Source organism: Synchiropus splendidus, chromosome 5 (assembly GCF_027744825.2).
Source record: "Synchiropus splendidus isolate RoL2022-P1 chromosome 5, RoL_Sspl_1.0, whole genome shotgun sequence".
In the NCBI taxonomy this organism is placed as follows: domain Eukaryota; kingdom Metazoa; phylum Chordata; class Actinopteri; order Syngnathiformes; family Callionymidae; genus Synchiropus; species Synchiropus splendidus.
This window is the reverse complement of record NC_071338.1, coordinates 31,170,028-31,189,166: the sequence shown is the minus strand read 5'-3', so window position 1 is coordinate 31,189,166 and position 19,139 is coordinate 31,170,028. Positions and strand designations below refer to the sequence as shown.

General features: G+C 44.1%; 1 protein-coding gene across 1 annotated transcript in view; it reads right to left on the bottom strand.

Moving 5' to 3' along the window:
* Positions 1-4,982: 4,982 nt before the first annotated feature.
* cd276 (CD276 molecule) overlaps positions 4,983-19,139 on the bottom strand; it is a 100,773-nt gene continuing 86,616 nt past the window's right edge. Inside the window, exon 8 of the mRNA XM_053866258.1 lies at positions 4,983-5,743. The gene's annotated coding sequence lies outside the window, so the exon portion shown is untranslated. The remainder of the gene's footprint in view (positions 5,744-19,139) is intronic.

The window sequence follows — 19,139 nt, the reverse complement described above, 5'->3', positions numbered from 1 at the left end:
ATCAGCTAAGTATTTTTACCCTGTTAAAAACTACCATGACTCCTAACACGGCTAATGTTTTTTTCAACATGAGACACACACACTTGTGTGGCCATCTGCTTCTCAGTGTCTCGAATCAGGAAGCAGAGTCGCGATCAGAAATGCAAAGGCGAGAGCCACCTGATAACATCTCCCTTCCAGTTACATTCAAAACAGACACTAAAAACAACTCTTTATTTCACTGACCTTTACATTAGCGTCATTAACAAGCACCAAACTATATATCGGCGGATATGATGACATATTTGCATGTGGTTCAAAATAGTGACGACGCTTCGTGAAGCCTCAGGTGGAGGGTACAGTAAGTGGCACTGCCAGTTTAAAAACGGATTTCTTTTTCATTGAAATGAGCAAAGAGTGCCACCTACCGTGCTCATGAAGCGCCACAGTAGTGATGGACGTACGAGGCGTCATGAAATGGCCTTGTCATTTTCAGAGCTCAGTTGGTGGCGCGAGTGAAGTCCTGACATGAACCAACGCATCAACTTGAAAGAGATTTAAAGTAGGCTAACAACAGCTCCGTTCCGTCTTCACAGCCCGCCAAAGATCAAGAGTGGAGCTGACCCAGTGACCCGACTGCCAACGTGAGCTCACCGGCTTTTTGTTCAAGGCTTCTCCCTTAGGTCCAGTCCAGTCTGGGATCCAGCTGCTCCGCAACAACGATCCAAGGACTTTCATGATGGGCTGATGAGGCTTCACAAAACAGTGTCATTTTCAGAGCGCTGAAGCTGGCGCTCAAGGGTACATAAGCAGAGCAGAGACTGCCATCTAGTGGACTCTGAAAGTAAGGACACTGTTTCATGAAGCCTCATCAGCCCATCTTTACTGTCTTTAAAGGGGGGGTTTTCCGTGCCCTCTGGTGGTGAGCTACTAAAGGATCTGCCTTGGGACCCACCAAGTTGATATCTACATCCGGTGGATCAGATGGAACCAGAGATGGGTGCATCGGTTTTTGCTTCGCTAAGTTCATGTTGACCTTCCTCTAACTTTAGACACGCCCCCAGCAGACCGAGAGAGGCCGGTGAGGTCGCTTCGGGGACTGGAACCCAAAAACCACTCGTCGCCAAGTTTGCTTTGTTGCTTTTTTGTTTTTGGTGTGAAGGCACGTGAAGAGGCCAGGTACCCTCCAACCTAAGGAATAGAAATCAAGTGCAGAACAGACACGATCTCTGCCTTTTAGCTCAGCTCTTTTATAGGTGGTACTGGGTACTGTAAAATGTTCTAAACCAATATATATAATGTGTGTCACCCCCCCCCAAAAAAGGAAAACATGTATAGAAATAACATATGAATAATAACAAAATTAAGCTAAAAATAAGAATTTAAAAAATGTGAGGCGACTTAGGCAGGAAAACAAGGAGGAGGTGTTGATGACAGTACAAACTATTTCACAAATAAATGCACAGTACAATGCACCGTACACAGTACCACGTTGTTACTCTACATGTCAAGTTGCAACAGAAAAGATGATAAAGAGAAGAACGTTGAAGTGTGTGAAAAGACCTAGCGTGACTCAGCCGGACTTGACTCTAAAAATAACCTCTCGATTTAACTGGAGATTTTTTAGAAAATGCGAGGGCTGATCCGAGGGGTCGCTGGAGTGGGGACGTTTGAAGGCCAAGTTGGGGAGAGCAGATGGTCGGGATGCACAGAGAGGCGAGACGGTGTTGGACCAACAGTGTTGGGGGTGAAGACGAGGAGGACAAGCAACACCACTGAGGCCAAAGTTGACGCTCGGTGTGGCTTCAGCTCAGAAAGCCTTAAGTGTGAAAACAGCCAATTTTTAGAGAACAACATTTTCTGCAAACATCCACTGATGTTCCCCGTTGCTCCGAGATATTGTTGCATCGTGCGAACTGTCTGCATCCACAGCAAATATCCGCCTCGGCTTTATTTTTGGCTGAGTTCCTCCGCTGGAGTGTTTGTTCAGTCTGTGTTGTTTTAAATCCCAAACAGCCAAAAGAGATGTTGACTATCACACCACGCTCCAGCGATGTGAGTCGAGCCAGTGAGTGCAAGTGTTGGTGATTAAAACCGCGTCTCTTCTTATCCACCACCACAAGAACTTCAGACTGATTTTAATTGTCTCTACAGCCGCGCTCCGTGTCTGCCTTTGAAAGGTACTGGCCACTGCAAAGGTTTGCAACAAAAGAGACCGGCAAGATTAACGTTGTAGTCAGAAGAGGACCCTGCCCTCTGGCTCAGCTCTGATTTGAGGAGACACATGTTCAGGCCTGTGCCTCTGGTTCGCATCGACACAAACAAAAAATATTGCACAATTTATTTTTTTTGTTGAAAAATGATGGATATTTTCATGGAGAAAATGTTTTATTCACACAGCATGATTATCTTAAAACAATAATTAAAAAAAAGGTCACTCACAATTAAATACATTTAGTTAATACTTATTTAAAAAAAAATATGAATAATATATTATAAAAAAAAATACTGATCACTTTTTCCATTTAAATAAATACATGTTTTAAATGACATAACTCATATAAATACTTATTATATTATAACTATTATTTTGTTTAAGATAAATATACTTCCATTGTACTTGTGCACATTTTTTCAAATCTAAGCTTACTGGAATAATTTAGGTTTTTCTATTGACTGGTTTTTGAGACTTCTGTGGAAAAGCAAATTTTTGGAAGCGAAAAATGAATCTGTGAAAAATGATGTAAAATGAATTTGTTTTCTTTTCTTTCATTGACTAAAAAACTGATGTACTCATTAAAAAATATTATTTATTATCAAAGTATATATATATATATATATATATATATATATATATATATATATATATATATATATATATATGCACAAGCATATGCACAGTCATGTCACGATATAATACATTAAGTGAACACAATAGTTTTTATTTTCATACTTTCATAAAAAATCTATTTTTTTTAGTTCATTTTTCTCTTAAATGTTTGTTGAAATAACTGCACAGTTGTTTTGTTCCACAGATACTTTTGAGCCATCATTAGTTTTTCCAGTTTCCTGAGCCAAACTTAAAAAAAAAAAAAAATAGATTACCAGAAAGTTGAGCCAAAATATTTGGCCAAAACTTTCCGCAGCAAACTCTTGTTTACTCGGTGAAAGGAAGGGAGGCAAACACCACCCGGGAGGTCGACGCTGGTCAGAGGTAAAATCGAGTCGACGGACGTTTTCTAAATCCCACGCCACGTTTTGCTTCCTTTTGCACGACTGAGAGCTTCCCCGAGAGGGGCCGACCACATAAAGGCCTCTCTTGGCTCGGCGCCACTAATCTGTCATTTCATTTCAGCCGGGTGTCTGGAGCGCTCGGACACGCGGCGGGGTCAGGGGCTACTGTACTGAGAGGACCGCCCGATCAACAGTCTCATCCAGACTCGGAGCTGCTCCACTCTGTCAGTCAAGCCTCCGCGCCAGGTAGACGTTTTGCAAATGAAGGCGGCAAAAACAATCACACAGCAAAATCCATTATTCAAAACAAGTCGAACGTTTGGGATGAGCGCGCATCCGCAAACACGGCAGCATGAGAGCTCAAATCGGACCCAGAACAATTGGAGCTGTCACAGTCGATCCGCACGGAAGTGAAATGTGTTTTCCTGCCACAGTAATTCATGTTTTACTCATTATAGCCGACTCGGCGGATACAGCGACAAATGGGATGGAGGGCGGAGCAAGTGTTTGGGTCGTCCTGCAACAACGCTTCCGCGCTCACAAACACAAGAGTGTCCAGATAGAGATAATACACTAAGAACAAGAGAAAACTGATGACACCAATGGACTCCAGAAGCAAGAGTGTCAGCGCTTGTACCACACCTAGCAAGAGGGCACGCGCAGTGCTTTCAGCCATGGGCTGATGAAGCTTCGCGAAACAGTGTCCTCATTTTCAGAGCCCACTAGATGGCACTCTCTCTTCTAAAACCATGATTTGAACTCTTCAAAGAAACCTCACATCATTTTTAAAACAAAGGGCGCCCCCTACTGAGCTCTGAAAATAAGCACAGTGTTTCATGAAGCCTCATCAGCCGGTCAGCGCAGTCGAGAGTTCTCTTGTGTGTGAAACCTGGCGACCACAGGTGAGGAGAAATATCCCAGTAAATAAAGACACTTGTCTTTTGGCTCAGAAGGATCTCATCTCCAACTGTGTTCCCACTGAGAACCCCATCATCAAACACCACAGAGACACAAGCAAACGCTCAACAACAAATAAAAGCGACTCTCGACAAGTCTGTATAGTGGAAGAACTCGAGATCATGTGGGGATCCAATGAAATAGTTGGTCAAATCCAAAGATATGAGAGAACAGTGTGCCACCTAGTGGGCTCTGAAACTGAGGACACTGTTTTATGAAGCCTCATAAGGCCATCACGACTTTCAGGGGATCAAAATAAAAAAAGGGAAATCGTAAAAGAAAGACACACCCAAACAACGGTCAATGGGTTTGGAGGCCGTCAAGTGGAAGCATCATCATGATCCAAGTCACTGAAGTAAACTGGAGCCTGGTGGACTGGGTTACACAGCATCACAGGAAGTCCATGTACTGAAGGTCAGACATCATTCAAAGTTAGTAAACAGAGATGAAGAATGAATGGTTGCGATCGCTTTTTGGCCACAGAAGTATGTCGTAGTACTGTTGGATGTCAAGCTTCAAGAGAGAGATGCGCTGATGAGGCTTCATGAAACAGTGTCCTCTTATTCAGCGCTCAATAGGTGGCGCTCTCTTGGTTTAAAAGTCACATCAGGGTCATTGAAAGAGAGCGCCATCTAGTGGGCTCCTAAAATGATGACACTGTTTCACAAAGCCTCATCAGCCCATCGCTACATTTCTGGGCTGAACGTTTGGATATTAAACCCAGCATTTTTAACAATCGACTCTGATTCTGTTTTTAAAAAAAATAACAATTTAGAAAATCGGTTAAGAATATTAATTCCATCCTGGAGCAGAGTTGTTTTGGGAGCAGAAAAACAGAGCAGAACATTGAAATCAATGCATGAAAATGTATGATCAATGCAACAAGTTAAAAAAAAACAAAAACTGTTTTATTTCCATTTGCCACATGAGAATATAGTCACTGGCACGACTTGCACGTGTGTATAACCAGAGCATAAAACAAACAGAACATCATAGTTGATCGTCAAAAGCACAAAACAATCCACTAGAAAAGAAGCAACATGGTGTTTTCATTAGAAACAATGCTGTCCGTTTAAAAAGGACCCTTCTCAGTGCGGTTGGAGGGTAGGTTTGGTTCAACTCCTTCATGGGGACACGTCGACAGATCCGAGTTACTCCGCCGACACGCTAATTAAAAAGAGTGGGAGTCACAGCAATGTGTGATTTGTATTTTTTTTGTTGAGAAACAGTGATAGCCACGGCACGCGGGTCGACTCGGCGAGCGCCCGGCTTCCTGTGAGACGCGTCAACCGTCACAACACATGAAAACTACCCTGGCAGATTTGCGGCTGAAAAAGAATTGCATGAAACACCGAATCACCGCCAGCAGCCCTTTTTTTTTTTTTTCTCCTTCGGAATTAAATAGCTTAAAGTTAGAGGCGGGGAGTCTGGGGAGGGAGATGATGGACTCATCTGCTGGTCAGTGATGCTCTGGCGTTCTCGAGGGGCGCTGGAAATAGTCTCGGGGTTGATGGATTGGTGGAGAAGGATTACCTGGCACACTCATCTACCGCCGGCCGAGTCCGCCCCACTCCTGAAATAAAGACACACAAAAACACAATTCAGTGTCAGGATGGCGGACGAGGGATCGGCCTTGAAAAGACCCAGCAGGCCAAATAACCACCGTCCCACCTGTGATTGGACAGTCAATCATACAGAAGTCAGCCATCAGCGAGAACAACAGAGAGTCGGATTCATTTCAGGGATTAACCTGAGAGTCATTTAACCTATGACTCACTTCTTTAGATCCCAGCTAGTGATGGGCTGATGCAGCTTCATGAAACTGCGCCGTCATTTTCAGAGCTCAGTAGGTGGCGCACTCTCATTGAAATGGTTGTTGAAATCCAACTCCAGTGGTCTCGGATTTCGAACAAAAATTTCTAGATTTTTTCGCTTTGGATTTCGAACGAAAATCCAGAACTCGAACGCCCCCGAAAAAAGCATGAAAAAACATAACAGACCGACCAGCTGACCCACGACGCGCTTTGTTATTGGGTATAACGCAGCCTCTGTATGCAGACGTGTCCCGTTAGCTCCATTTACTGACTGTTTTCTCTTCATATTGAGGTGTAAAACCTTTCCTGTCTCCACACTGGACCGTGGTAGAGGGTCACAGGGGAGGTGCTGGAGCGCTCACTCCAGGGTTTGATGTCCTGTTGTGGGCTGGAGCTAGGACAGGGATGAGGTGAGTCTGGGACAGAGCGTGACTTGGTTTATGACTTTGTCACAGCCAAACTGCACAGAAGCGCACATTCAGAGCTGGACACGCACCGGGCACCTCTTCCCTTCTGGAGAGACCTCACTCACTCGGCAACCCCTCCCACATGCAGCGGCCACACACATAGAGGAACAGCCACCTGCAGCAGACACTCTACATTCACTCCTACAAAAGACTATTTTAAGGCTTGGAACGCATTAGTTCTTTTTCCATTCATTGTAATGGGAAAAATCTATACAGATTTTGAACAATTCGCTTCTCGAACTGCCGTCTGGAACGGATTGTGGTCGAGAACCGAGGTACCACTGTATTTCAGAGGAGAGAGTGCCACCTAGAGGGCTCTGAAAATGAGGCTATAGTTTCATAGAGACTGATACCAAGGAACCTTCTTTTTATCATTGTAGCCAGTGATGGGTTTCAAACCCAAAGCCATAAGTTAGAAATCCTAAAATTCTGAACTCAATTTTGGAACAAGTTGGACTAATTTTCTTTTTGTCTTCTTCATAGTCAACAGGGTTGAAAAAAGACAGTTGTGACAGACACAGGCGCAACCCTCAGTCCCATGGTGTAAAATAGTCATGTTGGGAAAGTGGACTTTTTCGTCCTATACTGACGCCGAAGGCAGCCTAATGTTCACGCATTAGGTTTTAAATTGAAGCACATGTTCCGTCTTCTGCAGCATATCCTGCGTCACGTGAGAGAAAGATGGAGGTCAGGGTTAATACACCATGGGATGGTGCTCCTTAACAACGGGTCAATTGCAGTGAAAACTCCTACACAGGAAGGGAAACGTTTCATACTCCATTGAAAGCCTTATGTGTCTGTGTTTTATGTCTGTGTTTTACGTCGCTGACTATGGATTGGTCTCAGTGCTGGCAGGTCTGTCCCCTAATGAAAGTATGTCACCAGTCGTGTCGAACCCTGAGTTGAGACAGTCAACTCTCGAGATCAAGCAGAATTGATTCATGGTGTTTCAGCCTCTTGCCACCCAGCAGATACCCAAACATGCCCTAAAACAACATTTAAGACTCACAATATTACTATTAAATATTATAAAAACACTTGAATTTGCAGCCATAGATTCAAACGTAGAAGTTCTCACATGAAACACAAGCCAAAAACAGCATCTGTAGCCCTCCTCCAGACGTGAAAACTGACGCCTGAAAACTATACATTTCAGTTTGGACAGCCTTTTGATGTTGTCCAAGTTAAGAGGAGAAGACGCGAGAGTGAATCTATGAAGCCAGTGATTCCACAAGAAACCACTGGCTGCAACTTTAATAGTCTGGGCTGCCTTTAGCGTCGCACGCAAAACTCCATTTCCAGTATTAGGCCATTGAGTTAGGAAGGGTTGACTGAGGTCTGGTATATGGCCGTTCCTCTCCACCCACTCGCCAAGCAAGCACGCAATAGGTCAAAATCTGTTGAACATAATGGGTATAGTGTATTTATTCTACAGTATTCATATTATTCATTGTTTGTGCTACTACTAAAGAAGTTATTTACAGATGCAGGAATGCTGAAAGAGGGAGTGTGGCTGAGTGTGTGTGAGAATTACAAGTTGCAGGTGGAGTCCAAAGACGGGAGTGAACCACACTGGAGGAACAAACATTGGAACTCAGAGGGTCTAAGGTCAGACGGAGGAGAGCCAACTGGGTCCGGAATGGGGGCGCCTGCCTTGTGTTTGTTGCCATGGTTACGAGGGAGCCAGCGACCAGAACTGGCGTCAACAGCGGAGGACCGATTGGACGAGGACGGAGCCCACGTAGAGAAACTTTTGTGTGTAAAGGGTCAAGACCTCAGATAGTTTTTGTCGCTCTACCGGACTTCTGCTAAGACTAAGTCAAGCGTAGTTGCTGACCCAGAATTCTGCTTTTGTATTAGACTCCTCTGTGAGGGAATAAGTCTTGGATATAACTTGTTGGATTCTTGGTAGTCATTCTCATGAGTAAACGGAGGCGCGGCGGTACGCGGGAGGTGTATTTCCAACAAACACAAAACTTTTTTTTGTCCTCTGGTCACTTATAAGTAGAGCATATCATGGAATTACTTCTTCATGAATCTTGCATCAAACAACTTTAACAACTGATTTCAAGCTACAAAGATCAAGTGCCACATTATTTCGCTTTGACGTCCTGTGTAACAATGAGAACCAACGGCGTGTTGAGTCCGAATGACTCGAGCTGAGCTACTAGGAAGTGGTGTTTTCAGAGCAGGACTTGGAGACCAGATCCTAAACCCCAGTCCGACTGTATTGGAAACAACAACAGGGCATTGTTTGAGGGAAACAGCCTCACACTGTTCCTTCCACTTCTCTGTTTGCAGCAGAAAAGTGTTGGCGTGACAGCTTATCCGAGACTGGGATTTGTCCTTTTATCTGCCCGCCCTGTTCTCCGCTGCTTTAATTCTTTGTTGTTCTTATTGTTTTGTTTTCAGAGACTTTAATCCCCTGGTGGAGTGGTGGGCACATGTATTGTCGTCGTTTTTTGTTTGTGAAGATTAATGGTGCTTTTTGGATTTAAGCACTCCATTCACGTTTCCCTGCAACGTCTAATAACCAATTCAGTGACTGGGTAATTACAGGCCTTTTAGTTGAAGCCATTCTTTTGTGGAGCTAAGCTTTTACTGCGTCTTTGTTTTACGTCGCCGACTATGGATTGGTCTCGGTGCTGGCAGGTCTGTCCCCTAATGAAAGTATGTCACCAGTCGTTGCATCACGTGTTGAGACAGTCAACTCTCGAGATCAAGCGGAATTGATTCATGGTGTTTCAGCCTCTTGCCACCCGACAGACACCCAAAGATGCCCAAACACAACATTTAAGACTCGCAATATTATTGTTAAATATTATAAAAATACTTGAGTCTGCAGCCAGAGATTCAAACCCAGGGGTTGTCGAATCAAACACAAGGCAAAACAGCATCTGTAGCCCTCCTCCATCCATGAAAACTGACGCCTTAAAACTATACGTTTCAGTTTGGACAGCCCTTTGATGTTGTCCAAGTTAAGAGGAGAAGACGCGAGAGCGAATCTACGAAGCCAGTGATTCCACAAGAAACCACCGGCTGCAACTTTAATAGGCTGCAAATGATTTATTGATTCAGTTCAAATCTGGGTCGGCAGAGACGATCCGCAGGTGGGCTGCGGCCAAACAGTTTATCTGGACTCTCTGCCTTCATGATGCTGTAACAGTCAGAGCTCTGGTTTAGTTTCAGCCCACCAACTATTGCGCGTTTACAAGGCCCACTTTCTAGCAACACAATACAAACTTTCTACACTTTCCTTTAACCAATAATTCATAGTATTTTGTTTTATTTTACTCTCTGGAGTTGGGTGGGGCACCAGCTACAAAGTATGTTGAACGGCTGCTATGTATCGATGATGATGCGTCCTTTGTGTTGCTTTTTGCTGTGTACCACAAGGGGGAGTAGTCCAGAGCAAAAAGTTCATGAGAACTCCAAAACCAACACGGCGACTGAGGAGGAAGCATTGATCATCAAGCTCTTGCACAAAAGAGGAAACGGAAGCAGCATTGTTGGAGGCAGTGGTCGGTGAGGCGGTTAACACGAGCAAGACTGGAGTTTTTGGGTACTCCTTTAAGAACTGAAGAGGGATCGACTGAGCAGGCTTTACAAGTTCTTCTGGCTGAGTCAAACCCCTTTGACTCAGATGGAAAGACAGAGACCTTCATGCAGGATCAGACTCAGAGCAGTCTTCAGGTTTCTCAAACATCAAATTTCCGTTTTAGAATACTTCATATTTAATGTAAATTATTTTTTTTCTTTTTGGGAATAACTTTTATTTTACTTCCAGATTTTTTTTTTTATGAAATATGAAGTAATTATGGGTTTTATCTGTGGGCTGCAAAAACTCAAGTGAGGTCATTTTCTTTTTTTTTTAGAAAATGTCTAGATAAAAAAAGGAGAAAAATTTTAGATTAGAGGTCGGCAATGTCTTCAAGGAAAATGCAATTTTCTGAACCGAGGACCACAGTGCTGACAAAGTTTAGAATAAAGACAAACAGAACAATGGAAGGAATTGTGATATAATTTGACTCATTTCCACAATGGTACGTGTCTCTTTGCTAACAATATAAATGTGTCCAATTTGCAGAGGAAGATGTTCCCCCTTCCCTGAAAAAGAAACCTCAGCTGGACACTGCAGTAACAGAGACTGGCACAGAGTGGCGCAAGGAAGAGGTTGGGCGAAGTTTGGCTTTCACTGCTATTGAACCCTGCGCCGCAGAAGGAGAGCCAACACATGAAGCCGGAAAAAGCATCAATCGCCTTCCTCTGTTTTCTCACTCTTCAGATGCTCCGTACCATTCAAGCACGCGCGATTGAGCATGCAAGGGAAACGCAGGCGGTGGATTGGTTCATGGATGTTCCAGAACTTATATCGCTGCTGGAGGACTTTCCACCATTGTCATGTCTTCTTCCTGTCTCATTTAGAGCTACGTATCGGGTGGTAACAGAGGAGACCACTGAGTGCCGTGTTGGCGTCATCAGCAGGCTGATCTATCTGGGGGAAAACTTTTTATCTACATTTATTCCGATTTAGCACAGACCCACAATAGACAGACAATGGATTCACTATTGACTTGCTAGTCACTTCTCTTTTATTCAGGTGGAACTCAATGGTTGTCTTCCTCTCCGTCTTTTGCAAGGTGCCTCCATCCAACTTGTTTCCTGTCTCTGCTCTCCATGTGTCCAAGTCTGGGCTCCCTAACTCCTCCAAGCTTCTCTACATGTCCCTCTGAGAGCAGGGCTGGACCACTATGGCGAAAACGATAATCGCACTTATTTTGGTTCACATAACGATTATTCACACGGTTATTGAACAATGAACTACAATAATAGAATGTGTAACATAGAAATAATAATTTAACAGTGATATTTAACCTCTATCATATAGGTTAAATGTCTCTCTCTGGAAACAGAACAGTGGAGAAAGGAGACTGTATTTCAAGTTCAGCAGACAATTGGCTTGAATGCATAGATGTGGTTCTGTTGTAAAATGTGATTTTACATTCCAAGCTTTTTTTTAGTCATTTTCATGAGAGAACTAGTCACTCCTTCGATTATAAAACGTCCATATTTGCGCGCTCTTCCTGCGTGTTGCAGGTTTACGAAACATCTCCGTCGAGCAGCTAGCACTGCTGCTATGACTCAGAACGCAGAATGAGCGTCTGCTCCTCGGAGGCTCTTACGATAAAAACCTTGCCGCCGCTGCTGTAAAGACAACCGAGTCGGTAGCTAACACTGGCTAATATTAGCGTCCCCCGCGCTGTGTAAACAGAGGCTTGCGCTCTCTCGCTAACAGGCAGAGCCTCGAGCCCCTGAGAGGCTCAGTCTGTGAGTGCACTCACTGTAGCCCCAAGAGTAGCTTCCAACCGGGCAACTTTCACGGAGACGAGGCGTGGTGCAGCGTTTGGGTGCATCGGAACAGAATGAAACGGGTGTCCGGCTAAATAATCGTGTCATGACGATTATCACATTATCATAATCGTCGGAAGACATAATCGTAATCCCGATAAAAATGGGATTCATTGACCAGCCCTATCTGATAGTCTAACCTTGTCCTTCTTAGCCACTCCCAATGAAACCCAGACTCTTGTAACTCTGCTTCCTGTCTTCGTGTCAGAGCTGAACAATTACATTCCTTATGTAGCTAAATAAGAAGCTCAATGTTTGTTGTCAACCAGGCTTTGACTACACACTGCAGACGCAACAAATGATGTACAGCGCAAACCCGGTGAGCGACCAAGCTTGACCAAGAATTAGCCTCTGGTGGCCCCGTAGTTTGTTGGTTCTCTAAAGGAATCTTGCATCATTTTGTCCATAAAATTACAGCGGTCACGTATGCTCCTGACTCCATGAAAAGCTGGCCGATCATTAACAATCACAAGCATGCCTACATCAAATGTTACGGGGCTGCTGTGACGTGCATAGATATCCCGAGATGAGCATCGCTGACAGCCTTAAAATGTCAACTGTTATAACAGCTGCCATTCTAAATGATTCGAATTGCTGCAAATTACATGGCGTGTCGTGGAAATGTCTGTTTAACGCAGCCAGCGCTGCATTTAAAAGTCCAGCTCGGTCTCTGCGCGCCGCTGGTCAGCGAGGAATATAAATGACTGCACCGTCGATCACGTAAATGAGCGCAATGCAAATTCTCACAAATGTGTTTTCTCATCAGGCAGAAAATCAAAGCGCGTGTGGAGATTTGTGCCTCGACTGAGGAGCGAAAAGCCTTCATCAATTAAAGCAATGAACATCCATTGCAGAGTTCTCCTCAAAGGGACAGGACAATTGTCTGCTCCAAATGTCTCTCTCTTCGAGTGCGCTGGGACTGTTAACGCGATCCAAAAGTTAACTCCAGCTTAACAAGTTGCCGGCGCTCGGCACGGAATCCGAAACGAGCCGCAGTGTGGCACGACAGCCGAGACGGGACCTGATGGACAGATCCATTTACAGCAGGTACACAAGATTGAACACTAATTTACTGGAGTTATCAGAGTGTTCATGTGAGAGCTACAGCGCCGCGCTGGGTTCTGTCTAATGGACCTCGGGATCTACACCCTGGCCATTTCTGGCTCCTTCATTTGCAGCCGCACTCACTATCTTTCACGCCATGAGAAGAAAAGCAAGATTTGTCCAATGACAGCGCGGCGACTGCTTGATAGAAAACACAAAATAGCCAAGTTACGTCACACAATTTGCCTCTACACGGCGGAAAAAAGTCGTCCGCCTTTCCTGAAATTATATCGTTTGGCTCGTCACAATGTTGTCGACGTCTGCTCAGCAAATATGAGGACTGATATCCCATAAATGCTTCTTAGCCATTAGCCTTTCCCTGCTAACTCTATCCAGGAGCTGTGAAGCCAAAAGCTGAGGAGGAAGTTTGGACCCGAGCGAGTCGCCAACATTGAATGACGACAAGAGAACTGGAGGTTAAGGCGTCAGACTCAGGACACGGGAGTTGCGAGTGCAAACACTCGGGATTGGTGAGTGTCAGTCGGCTTCGGCCTTGTTTCACTGGTTCAAATGAAACATGGTGTTGTTTGATTCAGATCACTTAAGGACGTATTGGGAGCTGGGATGCCGATGAGGCAGTGGAGGTCCACAGAAATGAAGCCAAGACGGGAATCATCTGTTTTCAGAGTGGCCTCTGTTTCATCGATTTAAGTTGAGGAACGTCGGGTACAGTGGATAATAGACCATTGTTACATGCAGAAAGTAGCCCGACAAAGGCAATAGCTTTTGTTTGCGCAGCCGAGTCCAATTACGTCATGTTCCCCCCCAATTTACATGCATGTCACAGAGGTCCAGAGTCAATTCATGGGAGCGATGGTTCAACACCGTCATCGTCAACACGCTTCCTTCAGCAAAGTAACTCGCAAGTTACTTTGCATCACAAGTATGAGTCGTGCATTTGTTCACCAGAATGAGCCTTGACTAACTTAGCTTCCGCTGCATAGCGGAGTCTAGCGCAGTCGCACATCATCCAGTCCGGTCATAGTCGAACTATTCGGCTACATGCTAGCTTAGTCCAGCTATTAGCCAGGTCGTGTGGTCCGACTGAGAGGAATTCCATTTTCCCTCCAGTAGTCAGCTGTTTAAGCTTAAGCTGTTTACATGCATTTTAAAGTTCAAAACGTAGCGTGACTAATGCAATAATTCGGGCTTCATGTAAACGTTGTACCGGACGTTCCTCAACATTGCCACCAAGTTCGGACACCACTGGCCTGAGCGATCACGAAGCAGGGACACGAGAGTGGATGGTGTTGCATCATGGCAGTGACGGTCTGATGAGGTTTCATGTGCTCATTTTCAGAGCTCACTAGATGGCGCTCTCTGCTCTAAAATCTATCAAACATCAAAATTCAGGTTGAGGTAGTGTGTATCAAATAAACTGATAAATACATTTGAAGGTCTGTTAACAGTACATGAGCGATATTAACTCCTGCCTCATACAGGATTTGAACTCAGGTCGAGTGCTTCAAGTGTTTGTCATGACCGTCTACCAAGTGTTAAGAATGAGCATCTGTGACACATGTGACAGTAGTGATGCTTGGGAGCAGGGGACGAGCTCGTACTGAATTTGTTGGGAGTTTCCGTCGGGCACAGCATAAGCGCCCCTCAGGACACAGATTCTACAGGGTGATAGGATGATAAACAGATCCTCCAAAATATAATCATTTATATTTTATGAGTAACACTGAACAGCTCTTACAAAAAAACAGAGATGATCAGGGCGCCCCCTGTTGACCAGTAAAGTGTTAAACAACAGCGTGCTGGACGTCGCCATGATCTCCGTGTTAAAAGTCTGTCTCTTAAATTTGCTGTATAACGTATGATGACCCTGATGTGTGAAGAAACAACCGCACCAAACACCGGAATTAGAGCAGAATCAGAGATGGAGATAGAAGAGAGACATTTCTGACATTCCTCTTACAAACACGTTCCAATTACTTCCCCCAAACTTGTCTGGAAAACCATGAAACACAACGGGGGAACGACTTCCCAGGAGCGCTGACGCCTCCGCTTGTTTACATCCTGTTCGTCAGGTAATAAATATAAAGCTATTGCCAACAAGGAGACAAGATGACGGATGGTTCAGGCGCTTACGGAAGTAACACTTTGATAGCGAGGAGCCGAAATTGAAGGACAAGAAAGCTTTATTTCTTGTCAGACACATCAGACTGAGATATTACATTTGCCGTGTTTATGCTGATCAAACTTCCCTCCTGTTTCTCTCTGAAGCACTGAGAGCATTTGATGAATTCCTCTCCCGCAGTTCTGCTTACTCTCGTGCTCTTGTGATATTCATCGGACTTATATGCTAACTAACGTAAATGAAGCGAGTTAAAATCCAGTTACATAAATCATATACTTCATCCGTAATGAGGGGAAACTTCATCATCTGAGACGTTGGATTTATGACTAGATTAATCCTCTTGAGTTGTGAACGTGTATCATAAATGTTTGCATTGAAATAACGTTTTTTGTTAATATCCAGTTGGCAAAATTCATTAAAAAAAAGTACTGGTGATATTTCACTTTGATTCCAGGTGTCTGAATTTCAGCTGTGCAGTTTTGCCATTGTTTAAAACGAATCTTGAAGAGAGCCCGATATAATGGGGGTAAAGGGACGTTGCTTTCCTCACCGACAACTAGGACAAAATATTGTCCACATACCCCAACCACACGAGGTAAAGAAGACGCAGACGAAGATGGAAGTCATGTGACTACAACTATAACTAGCTAGATAATGCAATGTTGTTGACAAATATAAGCAATAATGTGGTTTACAAAATACATCCTTCAAACCTTGACCTGTAATTTCATCATGACACATCCCTCGTCCGGTGCTGCCAAAGCATGTTACCACTGCAGTTTTATTTGTGGTGCAGCAACTTCTGATACAAAGTTTCACTTTTATTTTCAACAGTGTTTTCAGAGAACAGAGCCATTGTTCAAATCATAGCTATTTTTTATATAACAGCTAAAGTGTGACTAGATTTATCTTTTGCAGAAGCTTTATTTAAGACGGTGTCACATACTTAACAGTCTGTCTTTCATTAAAACTCACAAATTTATAATGTATGTACTTGTGTGTAAAATAACCATGAAGATTCTTTTGGAATAACTCGTCACTGACACAACACTGGAATAACATTGAGTTTTTTTGGAGGCAAAGTGACATAAAACACATCAAAATTATGAAGCATTTTCTACTTCATCCTCACTTTTTATCAAACAAGTCCGTAACAGTCTGTACAAGTGAAGGTGAAATGCTTAGGTTGATGTCTTTTCAAGTCAATCCAGGTGTCTTATCATCTTTGTTTCGTTCTGGTGATTAATTAGAATGTCGATTAGGAAAAAAAACAAAAACATTTTAGGCCTTTTTGCTTGTGTAAAGCTACTACACACTTTACACCACTTCAATCTGGGCTTTCGTCATCGTGGAGGACCTCACTGTCAGGAACTGGTTTCTACGTACGGTACGCTCCAATAGATCCTGGATCGAGGCGGCTAAAATGAGTTTTCTCCGACTGGGTGCCGGGCATTTTCCTTAGCGATATAGTGAGAACTTCTGTCACTCGGTAGAGACCCAGAGTAGAGCCACTGCTTCTCCGTATTGAGAAGAGCCAGTTGAGATAGAACGGGCATCTCATGAGGATGCTTCCTGGACGCCTCCCTTTGGAGCTGTTTCAGGCACGGCCAGCTGGGAGGAGACCGAGTGGTCGACCCAGAACCAGGTGGAGGGATGAGCTCTCTTCACTGGCCTGACGGTGTCTCGGTATGTTGCAAGGGATGAGGATGGGTGGCTTGTATGCTCTAATATTCACGATGGGCCGTCTCAAATCTGATCAAGGGCCACAAATAGCCCCCGTGCCTGACAGTGTACAACCCCGTTCTATACTTCCTCAGAGGTGTTTGACCCAACCTCCAGTCTGAGCGGGGCTCACTAGATGTTTGGGATTCATCTGCCTGAAGAGTCCAACTTGCTTTCTTTCTAGTCAGTTCCCTGATGACCTTAACCCTGTCTTGGCCCCAGACTCCAGGACTTACTCTTCAGAACATCTTCATTCCAACACTGGAACATCTTAATCATGGAATATGGTACCTGCTACTCTCCACAGGAAACACCCCCCCGGTGTTAACCACAAGGCCCTGTCACTCTTCTCCGAGCCGGAGCGCGACTCAAAGAGGAATTCATTTTAACTCTTTGTGGAAGGAGAGTTTAAAGGAACTCCCGCGGTCCACCCTAAAGGCAAGGTGACTCGGCACCGAGAGGCAGAAAGAAGAAAGAGGGGCGCTCACGCGGGCAAGGCTGCCGCCTCAATAGATGTCGACATCATTTACCCTCCACCACTTATATTGTCAGCATGGTAATCTGATGGAATGCTGGGAGTGATGCAGGACGACTTCCCGCCGACCGTCTTGCTCGCGTGTTGTGATTTATTTGTTTCCTGATGTGGCATGAAGGTGACTGCCACCTCAGGAGGGAAAACAGCCTGCCGTGTTTTTGGTAGTGTTTAAATAACTGCATATTAGAATGACAAACTGACAAAGAGTTTGGAGGAGCTCCGAAGAAAACAGTCTGAACTATCGTTAAACATGGTTTGATCAGGCGCCGGCGTTCGCAAGAACTTGGCTAAATGAATCAAACGCGAAGCGAAGGGCTGTTCTCAATCGCCAGAAGTTGAAATGGAACATGAATGGGATGCAGGACTTTTCAGCGTCGCGTTGAGCAAATGAAACTTTAACTTCAGTGAGTCTCGTTCAAGGAGCGGTGGAAGGATGTGGGGTGAGCTGGTTAGGTGCGCAACGAGAACGTGCCAAGATCATGGTCAGAGTTAGACAAGCGCACGTGCAATGAGGAGTGAATCAAATTATCGAGCAGTGTCACCATGTCCATTATGGTAGGTGGCGCCATGACTCTTAAATATCTGCCATTGAAGTCAACCTGGGAAGGAGTAAGCGGACGTTTCCGGATCAAAATACACAACATTTTTTACCAAGAAACGACAACAGCTAGCCCGCGTTGCTAACTGTTACTTCTCACCTCAACAGTGTGCCGATTTCCATTGTGTTTATTGGGTTCGGTGGGTCTCAACACTAGCTTCCAATCAGTTGCATCATCATTTGCAAACCATGCACTGAAGCACAAAAGTACCTTTCCCCAGTCTCAGAGCAGAGTTCGATATTGTTTTGACAAGTTTAGTTAAAAAGCAACACTGAAATGAAGGAAAACTTGTGTGACGTATACAAGATGTGGATGTTGATGGTCATGAAGGGGGTGTAACTGTACGTACCGTGATAGATGGCACAGGAAATGTGTGGGAGTGATGGGCTGATGAGGCTTCATGAAACAGTGTCCTCTTTTTCACAGGTCAGTGGGTGACACTGATGTTCACTTTTATTGAAATGGGTGTTGTAATCCAAATAAATCATTTAATAAATGTATAGTACACTTTGGTCCGCAAAAAGTTTACTTTTCTGCACTGGAAAATAAAAATGAAATATGAAACAAGGTAATTCAAACATGAAAATATTGCATACTTGATACGTACATACTTGCCACATTATTAAATACTTGTATGCTATTTTTTGTGTGTAAATGTCATGAAATACTGACAAATATTTTGTGGATTTTCTTTTCGTTTTCATTCATTCGCCTTTCTTTTTTACTATGAAAGTTTCCTTTGGGTTCTTTAAATGAAATTATTTTGAATATTTACAAACATATTTAAACTGTACATATACTTAGTGCAAAAATTTGTGTTTTCCAGTAGTTATTACCATCTTCTTTTTGCTGCAGAGCATATTCCCCTTCTCTTCCATATTGGAAAGTAATAATTTATGTTTGGACTTTTTTTCTTGTTCAGCGATTCTTCAGACGGTCAGTAGGTGGTCGATTTTCATCTGTGCGCCTATCAAAGCGCCTCTGTTCGAAGCAGCCGAGTTTTAAATGTTAGCCGTGTGAACCGTTCCACCCACTGTGATGGGAATATGCAGAACATGAGTCCTATAGAACATCTGGATGACTTTTATCTGCAGCTTTCTGAAGTGCACACACATTAGGTTGTAATTGCGGGGGAGGGAGGGGTGGGGGAAGAGTGCACGTGCTCATGTAGCGGGAGCTTAAACATGCACATCTCTGCATGCTAATTGCCTTGTTACAGTAGGAGAAGATAAACGA